Genomic DNA, 13499 nt, shown 5'->3' with positions numbered 1-13499 from the left:
TATATGTGTGTGCATATATTATGTATGTACATGTACACACACATAACACATGCATACATACATATATATATAAATACATTTTTTACAAAGATTCCTTCCTTAAAAATCTCTTAAAATCAGGTGTCTCCATTCATATGCTAAGTTCATACAAGATTTCCTGACATATGCAAATCGAGTAGTTTTGTTCAATGATCCCCTTTCATGGCATAAAAGAAGGAGATATGTTCACCAAAGTTGTTCATCATCATACCAGAGGATATCTTAGGACAAAGTCCAAATGGAAGCTGGATTCCTTATAAAAGTTTTCCAAATACTCCTTTACTATTACACTTTAGGAAAATAGGATCATAGAGAAAGAACTAGAAGGAACCTCAGAAATAACTAGTCTAACATTTTCATTTTACAGATGAGAAAACTGAGACCCAGGTAGGTTAAGTGACTTGCCAAATTTCCCACAGGTAGTAAGTATCAAAGGCAGTATCTGATCCCAGGTTCTGCAGCTCCAGACCCAGAACTCTTTGCAATGAACAACATTACACTGACTCCATTAAGCCTGGACCACTACAGGGTCTCCTCAGATGAATTCCACAATCACCTAAACCAACCAGGGATAGGGAATCTTCAGCCTCGAGGCCATATGTGACCCTCTAGATCCTCAAGTATGATCTTTTACCTGGTTTGGATTCAGATAAAGGGCTGCACTTGAGAACTTGGAGGATCACATGCGGCCTCAAGGCCACAGGTTCTCCACCCCTGACCTAAAGAAAGATGAGCCTAGTAATACACACAGGAAAAAACAAGTGGATAAAGAATGTATATTGCTCAAATCATGGCATAGAGTTAGACAGAAAGTTTGTTGAGTTAATTTATCATTTCAAATATCTTAGACAGGCACTATAGAGAAACAATGAGTTGGATCCAGACATTTAAAGGAAGGGGAAGAGAAATGCTGATTGCATTTAGGAAGCTGTATCACACTTTCAATAAACCCATCTCCCATTAGTTCCAGCTGACAGTAAACAATGGAACAAAATGACGTCCAAAACACTGAAATGGCAGATAACACAAAGGAAAAATGTATGGTGGGTGTAAGTAGGCTAAAGACAATAATGTATGACTTGTGCATAAAAAGTTAAAAAAAAATTATTCTTGACAACTAGGATGAAAAAAGGTGTTACAATGGTCATTGAGGAAGAATGTGGAATCGCTAATGGACAATCTGAATATTGTACTTGTAGCCACAAAAATATTAGGGCTTGGAATGGAAAACCACTCCAGCAAGTTGGCTAGCTCCATCTTCCATGGATAACTGGAAGACCATGGACAAACATGCTTGTACAGGTGGTGATCCTCAAAGGTTCTGGAAGTATCCATACTGATCAGATGATGAAAAACATAAATGTATAAGCAATATATTGTTAATAGTATTCACAGCACACACCCACAAAAACACCCCAAGAATTCAAGGAGATGAAATAACAAGAACACAAACTATTATTCAACATTTAAATTTTAAAGCACTTATAAATGGCATTAGTCCTCCCATAAAATGTATTATAGTATTGGTATTTTCGTTGTTTTGTAGGGCACAAAACATCACACAGTTTTTTCCAGTGGCTTCTCTGAGTTTATGTAACAGGTGTTAACTTTCTGAGAGTAGACGGTTCTCTGGGTTTGAGTCCTAGCTGCAATCTTTTCTGTACAACTTAGGGCAAATATCACCTAACCAGTCCTGAGCCTCAGTTTCCAAATTTGTAAAATATGGCTAGTACTTCTCAAACTATCTACCCTTAAAGGTTGTTTGTGAAGAGCCCCCTTTGCAAAGCTCACAGCACTATCAAAATGGGAGCTCTCATTACAATTAATAGAGTACTTATTGACTTCAGCTATATATTCCTTTAACAACAAAGTACAGTGTTTTTTCAAAGATATTTTTAATCCTTTGTGCTTAGCAAAACAAAATGTATATAGTGAGTTAATTCCTATGCAGGTGAAAGTGTCTCTTTGAGAAAGAGGTATGTAATTTGTGTGATTGAAGTAGAGGTTTAATCTCTTAAAACTATCTCCCTGACCTTCCATTGCACTATATAATGACTAGAACAGAATTGAACAGTTTGTAAAACTTCCCCACTGAACTCAGGAGGTCTCTCATTCTCCCTATTCTTCCACTGTTAAATGCAAAAGAGGAAAAGAAAGACTGTACTCCAGAACTAGAGGGAGGAGAAAGAACAGATGAGAAGAAGGGAAGTAGTGAGGGAGAAAAGGGAACCTGTCCAAACTTTTTCTCTAAAGCTAGAAGGGAAAGGGAGACAGGCTTCTGCAGCAAACTCCAAGAACTGCAAGACGTGCCATTTCATTTTCATGGAACCAGCATTTGATTTGCTTCAAGAAACTCACCACAAGATTGCCAGGACAGACATAAAGCAATAAAGTAGGAGACGAGATCCAACAATTACCAAAACTCAGCCAGCAAATTCCACAGAGCAATTATACAAGCATGCCCATGATGTCATCTGGAAAGAGAGGACTCACATCTTAGGGCTACAGCTTTTCTCTCGGCAGCTCCAAATACCAAGTCAGGATGAAGAGAAGGAGGAGTCAGGTCATGAGTCCTCTACTTGGCCACCAGAAAGACGGTAATAACATGGTGAGAGCATAGAGGGCAAGAAGAGTTTCACTTTGCTCTTAACTGCAAAGAATCTGCGTGTAAAGTCAATGTTACCACAAGCGTGATATATCAACAGCCCCTTCTAAAAGTCTTCGTCATTTGGTTGCTAACATAACAAGCAGTAAAACTAATCCTAAATAAAGCCCCCAACTGACAACAAGGAGAAATGTCTAGGCATATTTCTAATTACTTAATTAGAGACAAAGTGCCCATGTGCCATAGTAAACAAATACACTTACAGTTAATTTAAATATGTCTTATCAATCAGTAAGCAAACCAAGTGTCTTAAAATATGCTTAGCCTAACGACAACAGTTGGGGAAAAAAAACAGGCTGAAGCATTTTCCTGGTGACCAGATTCCACATGAGGTAAATGTCAAACCATTCCAACTTTAGTCATAAAGTGTAAATGAGCTGGAATATAAAGTGGTAGACTGTCTCATCTGTGTTTATGCATTCCCAGCACCTAACACTGTGCCTCACACATATTAGATGCCTGTTGAACTGAAGACAGAAATAGTGTACACTGTGGGAAGTCTCTATGAGGAGAATACTCAGAATGTAAGCTCAATGTGGGCAGGGACTGTTTTCAGGTTTTTTTGTCCTTGAAACCTCAGTGCCTACTATGGGCATCTTGCACCATAATAAGGGTACTTAAATAATAAGTATTATTTAATAAGTGCTTATTAAAAGACATGGATCAAAGATACCAATGGAAGACTTTCCACCTATGGTAGAGATTGGTCAAACAAGCCAGGTAAAATGGCAGGCAGCTGACTTGTCTACAGAATAAAATGAACATGGATAGTGTATCTCAAAGCTCACATCTGAAATTGGTAGAGTGAGGAAAGCGCAAGATTTGGAGCCAGGATTCAAATTATACTTCAGACTAATAAAGAAGAAAGGAAGGAGGAAAAACATGACTTAAGGACCTACTATGTGCCAAGTGCTTTACAAATACAACAACCCTTCGAAGTAGGTACTATTATTATCTCTCTTTGACAATTGAGGAAACCGAAGCAGACAGTGGTACTACTTTGGGCAAGTCACTTAACTTCTCTAGGCCTCAGGTTTCTCATTTGTGAGGGGACTGAACTCAAGGACCTCTAAAGACTTTTCTAGCTTTAGATCTATAACCATGTGATCAGAAGATTTGGTTGTGCAAAAATAAGAAGGGAAAAATCAGGAACAAAACTGGGAGAAACCTGAATACCTCAAGTTTCTCTTCATCTAGAGATTCTAGATGGGTCCCTAGAAGAGGACTTTAAAAAAATGAAGTCTAATATAACTGAGCTGGTTTTACTGACTCTTACATATTAGTAACACTGAGTAGTAATGATTAAATAATGAATCAGCAAGTATTTATGAAGTACCCATCTCTTACCAGGCATCGTGACAGGCCTGGAGGGTGATGAGGGCTTTCTTAATTCCAAGGAAGAAATCCACACATTCTGGCTACAAACTGCAGAAGCAGCTTCAGCAGACTCTTGCAATAAAAAAGGGAATTCTCAGGAGTCTCAAATTGTTTAGGTCTTTTCCTTCCACATCCACCTCCTTACGGGGGTGGCTGCTTTGTGGTCAGGATGGCTCTTCACCAAAGCTAGAAAACTTCGAAACAAGAATATTTTAATTAAATATGAGAAATAAGGAAGAGGAAAATAAAGATCTCTAGCAATCCTTCCCCTCACTGGACGCTAACCAGCCCCCTAACCTCCGATCAGTCCTACTGGCAGTATCATACCAAATTGTCTTCTCCAAGGAAGGGCCAGTTGGACTCTACTTCCTAAAAAGGCACACCCACTGCTCCAAAATTTCTTTCTATTTTGACTTCTCTCATCATCCTATCCAAAGAGCTATCTCCACCCTTTCCTGAAAATAAATTAAACTTTATTTCCAAATAAACAGATTTTTCTCCATTCTCCAAGGCATGACACTACCTGTAGTATGGAGACCCAGGCAAGCTCCCACTCTGAGCAAACTGGAGCTGAAGGGTGAGGTGAAGATGACACATTGGCCAACAATCAGTCCACAGATGGGCAGCTTTGGTTTCCCGGGGTTTCCAAACAGGGTGTTGGTCAGTGTGCTCTGCCAGCCTTGCAAAGAGTTTCCTTTCCAGTTTATTAAGTGTATCACATCCAGAGACATCCCCTAAAGCTGAGTCCATGACACAAATAAGGATCAGCACCCCTGTTCTAAAGAATCAATACTCTGCATGGCACAGCATTCCCAAGGTATGTAAAGTTGCATGGCATGGTAGCCTGTTAACTGAACTTCTGATCGAGCTGAACAGTTTTCTGCACCAAATAAATTACAGAGAATCATGAGGGAAGGAATGTAGATTTGTCTCACTTTAAACAACAGAACTGTTTCAGAAAAGTCCAATGAAAATTACATTATACCTCAGATACACACAGGAATCGACCTATGTGAAAAAGAACAAAATAGAGAATCCTTTGTGCCACTTGGAATCTTTTTGTAAAGTAAGTCACTATCCTCTGATTTATTGGCTATGCAAATTCATACAGCTACATACGGTTCATTAAAACAAAAAAACACATTTAGACCCAATAAAATCTGAATAAAACATTTGCCTTCTAACTTACAGACAAAACAAAAAGCCATGCAGGCATTTCTATGAGACTTTTCATCAAGTTTCTGAGAAGTGATCTTTACTATGTAGCATAGTAAACATCAGGGGCTGTAAACAGAAACAAATGGCAGAACTTTTATTACTGTACTTTATTCATGTACCATCTTGGGAACTCAAGTGAAGTTGCACCCTGGCCGGTCTTTTGCTGTTTAAGGAGTGGTTTTGAGGCTTCAGGTGATGTTAGAAGCAGCTGGTAAACGCCACTGGAGTCCTGACTTCTCCTCTGCCCTTTCTCAGAGGAGGGGGACCAAATGGCATGTGTCATTGCAATGGTCTCTGGGTACCTTGCCCCTCCCAATCAGAAAAAAGGCTAAAATAAAAAGGCGATTACCACCTAGTCTCAGACAAAACCCTTAACATATGAAGTCCTGCTATACTCAATGACATAGAAAACCTGGCAGCTGTCAATCACAAGAAAGACGTTTTGCCCCTCTAAAAAGAACACTGGAAGGTGGCATGAAGAGGGATCTGAAAAGCAAAGAGACCTCTAGACATTGAGAAGAAAAAAAAGAAAAACTACAAATTCTTTTATTGCCAAATCTGTGACTACAGAGTCCGAGCAAAATATCATTGCATGAGTCCAAAAGGGGATCATTTTCTTGTTTGCCTGCCAAAGAACAGAGACTTTCCTACTCCAACTTGTCTAAAGATACCCCCACAGACACTTCATTCCCTGGCTCATCTCCTCCCTCACCAGACAAGCTTCTCTGAGTCAGGGACTATTTCTCCTACACAAATGGGTGAGGGAAAGGATAAGGATCTGACACTGGAGTCACACCAAGTCATTTTTTAAAACAGCAACAGAAATAGCATCTATGCATATAACACTTATTTTTTAGTCCTGACTTGTGATTTCATTGGATAGGCAGCTCTAGGTGAGGAAATACCCTCTATGAATGCAGATCTACAACTGTTTCACAATTTGTAATATTGAAGAGTGGCCTAGAGCACTGTAAGTTACCTGTCCAGGGTTAACTGGACAGTGAATGTGTGTCAGAGCTGGAATACTAATCCAGTCCCGTATGGAGAATCCTCTTTCTACCTCACCAAGTAACCTCTCAATATAAAAACAGCACCTAACTTATTATGTCATTGAAAGTTTATGTATTTATTCATGTGATTATCATAACCATACTGTTAAGCAAGGAAGCATACATATGATCCCCATTTTACAGATAAAGAAACTGAGACTCAGCTTGCCCACACTCATGTGGCTACTAAGAGGATGAGTTCTCAAACCAAGGTCTTCTGACTCCAAGCCTACATTCATTCCATCATCCAGCACTCTTATGTGATTCATCTGTCTACAGCATGTTTTTGAGGGCTTTTTGCTCAAATACAGGTTGCACCAATATTCTCTGAAGTCCCTTACAACTCTGGATTTCCATGACTAAAAGAAGAGAATGGGACCAGGAACTAATTCAAACCATGGTAGCTAAACAGTCAGAAAATCTGTGGAGTGATTATAAGGAAGGGATGCCACAAATCTTGGCCAAACCCACGTACCCCCTTCCTTCCTTCCTTTTCTCCCTTCCCTTTTCTCTCCTTCTGTCCTCTCTCTTCTTTCCTTCCTTCCCTCCCTTCCTTTTTTCTCTCCTTTCTTTCTTTCCTTCTATTCTTTTTCCCTCCTATACTTCTCTCCTTTCTTTCCTTTTCTCTCTCCCTCTAGCACTCCCTTCATTTCTTTCCTTCCATCCCTCCCTTTCTTCCTTTCCTTCATTCCTTTTATCCCTCCCTCCTTCCTTTCTCCTTCCTTTCACTTTTCCCTCTCCCTCCTTCCTTTCCTCCATTCCTCTCTCCCTACATTTCTTCCTTCTTTCCTTTCCTTCCCCTTCTTCCATGTCTTCTACCCTCCCGTCCTCTATCACTCCCTTCCTTGTCTTTCCTTCCTTCCCTTTCTTTCCTTCCTCCTTCCTTTTTTTTCTCCCTTCCTTCCCATCTTTCTTTTTCATTTTTTTTTTTTTGGTCAGGGGAAAGGGTAGGTGTGGAAGAAGTAGTATCCTTTATCCATTTGAAGGATTGATGCTATTAACTAATTGTATGACTGTGGGTAAGTCATTTCATCACTCAGAGTGTCAGTTTCCGTATGTATGAAAATGAAAGACTATACGATCTTCAATATTCCCTCCTAGCTCTAAGAGATTCTGATTCTAGGACAGTCACACTTTGAAAAGAGATAGAAAAGAATGTGCCAGGAAGCTTCAAGTCCAGATGGTAAACAGAATATATTAGAATCAGCATTTTATATCTGGAAAGGTTCTTAAGAGGTAAAGAAACTCGGGAACTAAGGTGTGTCAACTTATGACACAGCCAATGGCAGAACCAAGTCAAGAATTCAAGTCTTAGTGCTCCTAGACTTATGGTCTTCCCACCACACCACACTGTCCCTTTCCTGGAACTTCTGTTCTTTTTTTAAAAGCACACAACTGGGCCAATAGGAAGAGAGATCTGTGTCTAGCATCATGAAGTGATACCTTTTCTATTTCAAATCAAGACTAAAAAGGGTGTGGAGACACAGGCCTGTAACCCTTCCTACCAAGAAGACTGAAGAGGTTGGGTCATCTGGCCTGCAGTGGGCTAATCCCATCCATCTGGCATCTGCACTAAGACCGGCACCAACATGGTGAGTCCTATCATCGCCATCCCAACCAGTGGACTGCTCACAGAGGGGCAAAGGTGGAGGGGAATCAACTCATGAATAGTTACTGCATTTCCAGCCTGGGTGAGATAGGAATGTTCCATCTTCCCCCTCAAAAAAAGACTAAATTCGTTCTCTTATGGTGTACGAGAGACCTTTTCACGTAAGAAATAAGATTTAAACAACCATATCTCTCTTTATAGGACTTTGGAGTGCACTACAGAACCATTTCAGGGGCTGTGCACTTCTTTATTAATAACAAGTAGCTTTAAAATGACACAGAACGGTCTTTTAAAATCCACGTTCAACTAAATATTTCTCTCTCTTTTTCAGTAGATGGTAAAGCAATGTATTCTTCTTGTTAATAGCAGTTTTTATGGAATAGGAGATTAGAATTAGAAGCAGGTGGGGCACTAGGTAGGAGGAATCAAGCTGGTCTATCTAATTTCCAGTTTCTACACAACCAACTTCCCAGCACTGGGGGGAGGGAAGACTGGTTTGCCTAGTCCTCAGCATAAAAGGTCAGTAGAGGAAAGTGTCCTGGCATAAGAGTAGGCTTTGTCCTCACCCATCATTTTTATGGAAGCTTTTGCTCTGAATTAAATGCCAGGACCAACATGGTTACAGCCTTCTTCTACAGTTAGCAGCTCAGCAAATAAAGACTTTATTGTTGGTTCATTTATTATTGCAAAATCCTAAGCTAGGGGAAGTCATTCCCCCCAACTGATGCACTAGAATGAAAGAGATCAGTCTTACTGGAACAGGGATATTCCATCATCCTAGGAAAGCAGCACTTCAAAGTTTCCTGACATTAAGATTTACTACCAAAATATTGAATAAAAGGATAGAACCTGGACCTGAGATTTCACTGAAGTAGAGGGTGGGAATAAGCAGACAGTACAAACCTACTGGTGCTTCCACGCAGCCAGGCACAGTGCTAAGTAAGCACTTTACAATTATAATTTCATTTAATCCTCATAATAACCCTGTGAGGTAGGGGCTATAATCATCCCCATTTTACAGGTTAGGAAACCGAGTCAAAGAGGAATTAAGTGACTAGCCCAAAGTCGCACAGCTAGTAAGTTTAAAAGTGGGGGAAGTCAATGAAATTGTCTCAAGTCAAGAGATGGAATGTCTTTTGTGAAGAATGGTAAGGAAGCCAATGTCACTGAACTGAAGAGTATATGGGGGGTGGGGTGGGGAGTACAGTCTAAGAAGGCCACAAAGGTGGGAGGAAGGCAGGTTATGAAGGGTTTTGAAGGCCAAACAGATGGTCAGAGGGGTTTATGTTTGCTCCTGAAGGTTATGGAGAACCACTATAGTTTACCAAATATGGGAGATACAGTGGGAGGGGGAGGTGTGACATGGTCACACAAGAACCTCAGGAAGATCAACTGGACAGATGGGTGGAGGATGGCCTTGGAGAGGCCTTGGAGAGATGTGAGTCTGGGAGACCAACCAGCAGCCTCCTGCAAATAGTTCTGGCCTGATGTGATGAGGGGCTACACCAGGGCGGTGGCAGTATGCAAGAAATGTTTCAAAAGTAGAAGAAATAGTACTGGGTAACACATTGGATATGGTTGAGGGGGTTGGGGGGAAGTAGAGAGTGAAAAGGTGAGAAGGCCCCCTAGATTGTAAGCCTGGGTGACTACGCTGTGGTGCCACAGACAATAACAGTAAAGTTGGGAAAAGGGGAGAGTTGGGGGTGGGGAGTGGGGTAGTCGGAGAATGGGGGAGTGGAGTAGTGGGGTGCAGAATGAATTCAGGTTTGGACCTGTTAAGTTTCACAATTCTCCAGGACATCTATTTGGAGAAATCTGATAGGGCAGTTTGACATACAAGAAATAGGGCTAGTGCCTCCAGGCAAGTCAATTAACTTCTCAAAGCCTTAGGCAACTCTGTAAGACAAAACTGCAGAAAGAGGGCAGACCTGCTTTGGCATAGCGACTTTCCTCATCTAGGACTTTCCTATAGCCAAAGAAATCACAGGCCTAGTTCCCTAGCCCTATAAAAATAGAGCAACTTATGTAACTATTTAGTTATTGGCAACGCACTGGATTCACAACAACGCTGTCAGTGGCCTGGCCGGCCCTACACAAAACTCTACAATGGGGATCTTTGGCCACTTATCTATTTCCTCTCTTCCTTCCTGGAATAGATCATTTTTCTCTATTTCCTCCTTCCAGATCCTCTTTCTCTATCTCCTCCCTTCTAGGTCCCTGTGTCCTTCTCACTCACAAATCCATTGCCTCAACTACATAAAATGAGTAGGGCTAGAAGACTTAGGTTCAGATCTCATCTCTATTTTTACCAGCTGTGTGTCCTTGGATCAAAATCACTTAAATTTCAGGACTTCAGTTTTCTCATCTGTAAAATTAGAATCCTGAGGCAGAAGAAGAGCTTACAAGGAAACTGATTATTGTCAAAGGATGAAGTCTCTTGCCTGAGGTCACACAGCAGAGGGATGGCAAGGCCAGGAGTCAAACCTGTTTGACTCCAGGTTCAGGGATCAAGCATGGTACCTGACCAGTTAACTAATATTTAAGGTGCTGCCTGATAAGGTTTAAGTATGGCCCTTTCTAGGATTAGGTTGGGGGAGGAGGGTTAGGGACAAAAGGATAGAAGAGACCCCCCTCTCCCAATACACTCACCCTTATCACATGCTCCTGGGAAAACTAGGGGATTCACAAAAAAGCCACCAAAATCATAAGCAACTCACAAGATGAATGAAAACAGGAAGACTTGGCAATTCAGTTCAGCCAAAGTAGGCTGAACTATTTAGCAAGTACTGCTTGAAAGGCACAGGGCTAGGCAGGAAGGCTATCAAGACAAAAATAAAATTATCCAGATCCTCAAGGAGTTCACATTCTGCAGGTGAGCTGCAACACCACAGCTATATGTATATGTGTATATATGTATATGTGTGTGTATAGATGTATGTGTATAAATGTGCGTGTGTATGCGCACGTGTATAATCTCAGAAAAGGGTATCAGCAACTAGAGAGGCCTGAGAAAGCAACACTTGTGAAAAGTTGGGGCCTCTTTCCTCACAATCTCAAGAATCTCCAGGCAGCTTCTGTGTATGGTGTGGATCCAAAATTAGCATGCCTGGAATCTGTGTACAGTACTTTCAACTGTCAACTGATCAAGTCAGGGAAGAGATAGAGAAACCCTGGCCCAGCCTTAATCTCCACCCTAAAAATTCAATACCCTAAAGATGGAATCTCAAGGGGAAGCTCTCTCACCTCTTACTCCAGGATGGCAGAGGACAGGGGCTAGTCTACTATGGAAACTGTGGGGTGAGACGAAAAGTCCTTAGAGGCTGACCTTTGCCCTCTCAAGGTTTGCCCTGGAAGCCTTTTCTTTCCGTTTTCCAGGGTGATGAGGTATCAATCATCAAATACTTATTAAGCACCTACTAGGTGCCAGGTACTCTGCCAGACACACTGCAGACGCATACAGTGAATGAAGGGATCCCTACTCACCAATCCCAACAGGGATTCACACTCGTATACAGAAAAAAACAGAGAAAATAAATTAAAATAAATGATTGTTTTGAATTTTTAATGACCTACAGTAAATCCCACCACCCTGGCTCTAGAGAATTAAAAATAGCAGGTTAAGAGAAGCCAGTTTCATGTCTCCTGCACTACCTGCAAAGCGTCACTGCCTCCTTTCACAATAACCTGTCTCAGGGAGGGCTAAAAATATTACTTGAGGGTAGCAAATGTGAATTATGAATACCAGAGATGGTTTCAATGTTTCCAGGCACTGACTGCTCGATAGTGCTATCAAATTCAGCAGTAGCATGTGCAAGCCTGCAGATCCAACCTACTAAATACAAATTCCAAATGTCCGTATCCTGAACTCTATACTAGAGAGTGAGCAACTTTGGCCAAAAGAAAAGCTATCTCGTCCCCCATGGCTGTAACTGCAGCTGCATCCATAAGAGCTTATTAAATGTCTATCCTCTGTCTTGTTAAATTGCTGGAAAATGTGAACCTGGAGAAAGAAGCAGGTAAATGATGCCAGACTGAGTCTGGTGCTTGCTATGCAGGACATGAGCAGCAGTTACAAATTCAGAGTTTAGAATGAACCAAGAGTGAAGCTTATCAGATCCCTTCTTCCTAAGCAGTTTCAGAGAGGATGCATGCTAAGCTATTCACTGTGGGCAGCCCAGGACCACCAAGCTCAAACTCTTCTGAGAAGGGGAAGGAGTTTCATTCACTAACCCTGTCTACCTCTTCCCCACCACTCCCAGTCTCCTGCTGCTTCAGATCTGACTTTGTAAAGGTTGTGCTCTGAGAGCAACAGAAGGATGAGCCCCAATGAAATCCAAACTTTTAAGCCCCATTTTTTTATTTTCTAGCTGTGTGCTGGGGGTGGGGGGGAGTATTGGGGGAGGGGGTGATGTCTTGATATCCTATTTTCTGCACCATTTAATCTAAATTTCTCTGTCTAGAGAATCAAATCCACTCATAATCTGGCCCCAAATGTATTTCTTATTATACTATATATAGATAGATATATCTATATCCCAATGTACATCCTTTATTCTAGTCAGTCAAGTTTCTGTCCCTCAAACATGCTCATTTACAGCTCGTATCATGACTTTTGCTCAATATGCCCTTCCCCTCTTAGCGTGTCCCTACTTTCTCCATCTTTCCTTCCATACCTCTATACCTAGCATACGTCTCTTTTCTTCCCATGAAAGGCTTCAGTAATTACTCCAATCTTCACTGATTCCTTTTTTCCTAAATGTCGATTGCATTTAAATATAAAGTCTGTGCTGTGTGTGTGTGTGTGTGTGTGTGTGTGTGAGAGAGAGAGAGAGAGAGAGAGAGAGAGAGAGAGAGAGAGAGAGAGAAAGAGAGAGAGAGAGAAAGAGAGAGAGAGAGAGAGAGAGAGAACACATTTTAAAAATGCTTACTATGTGCCAGGCTAAGAATTAAAGATACTAATGCAATCAAACAAGCCAGTCTCCACTCTCATGTAGCTTACACTGTAAAAGGGAAAGACAATACATAAAGGAGAAGTGGGAAGGGGAAGGATGCCCAAGCAGAGCAAGGCAGCTGGTGAGGAATATCAGAGTTGGTCCAAACAAGACTGACATGAGCATAGATGGATTCCACTCATGCAATGGTGATTTAAGCTAGGAACTCACCAATCAGGACAGAGGCCACAAAGGGGGCAAGAAAAGAAGGTGACAAGGATTGGGGGGGGGGGGGGGCTCAAGCCTTTGTTTACTGTCACATCTGTTAGTCTTACCTTCCCAACTAAGAAGTTTCTAAACTAAATAAAGCCAGTATCTTAGACTTCCTTTGTATCTCAGTTTCTACAACAGTGCTGAACCCATAACAGGTACTCAAAAATGCCTGTGGAGAATCATGCACAGGGCAGGTGATTTTACTACCTTAAAAATAAAATTCAGTTATCCAATTCCATCCTTTCTCTCGCAGTCTTTCTTAAGTTGTGTCCATTTCCACTGCTAACGACCTCATTTCGAAGACTAGACTATATCACAAAGGCCTCCAAAGTGGTCTC

The 13499-nt window shown here is 41.3% G+C and overlaps 1 protein-coding gene across 11 annotated transcripts in view; it reads right to left on the bottom strand.

Moving 5' to 3' along the window:
* Positions 1-13499, bottom strand: part of TLN2 (talin 2) — a 565589-nt gene that overhangs the window by 478859 nt on the left and 73231 nt on the right. The window contains exons 1-2 of one of the 11 annotated variants that reach the window (XM_072612919.1): positions 4605-7050; positions 4052-4275 (exon numbers count right to left, since the gene is read on the bottom strand). The exons of the other annotated variants lie outside the window; for them this stretch is intronic. The gene's annotated coding sequence lies outside the window, so the exon portion shown is untranslated. Of the gene's footprint in view, positions 1-4051; positions 4276-4604; positions 7051-13499 lie in introns of those variants that run through there. 11 annotated transcript variants of the gene reach the window in all.

This window comes from Notamacropus eugenii, chromosome 1 (genome assembly GCF_028372415.1).
Source record: "Notamacropus eugenii isolate mMacEug1 chromosome 1, mMacEug1.pri_v2, whole genome shotgun sequence".
NCBI classification, from domain to species: domain Eukaryota; kingdom Metazoa; phylum Chordata; class Mammalia; order Diprotodontia; family Macropodidae; genus Notamacropus; species Notamacropus eugenii.
This window is presented reverse-complemented; position numbering and strand designations above follow the sequence as displayed.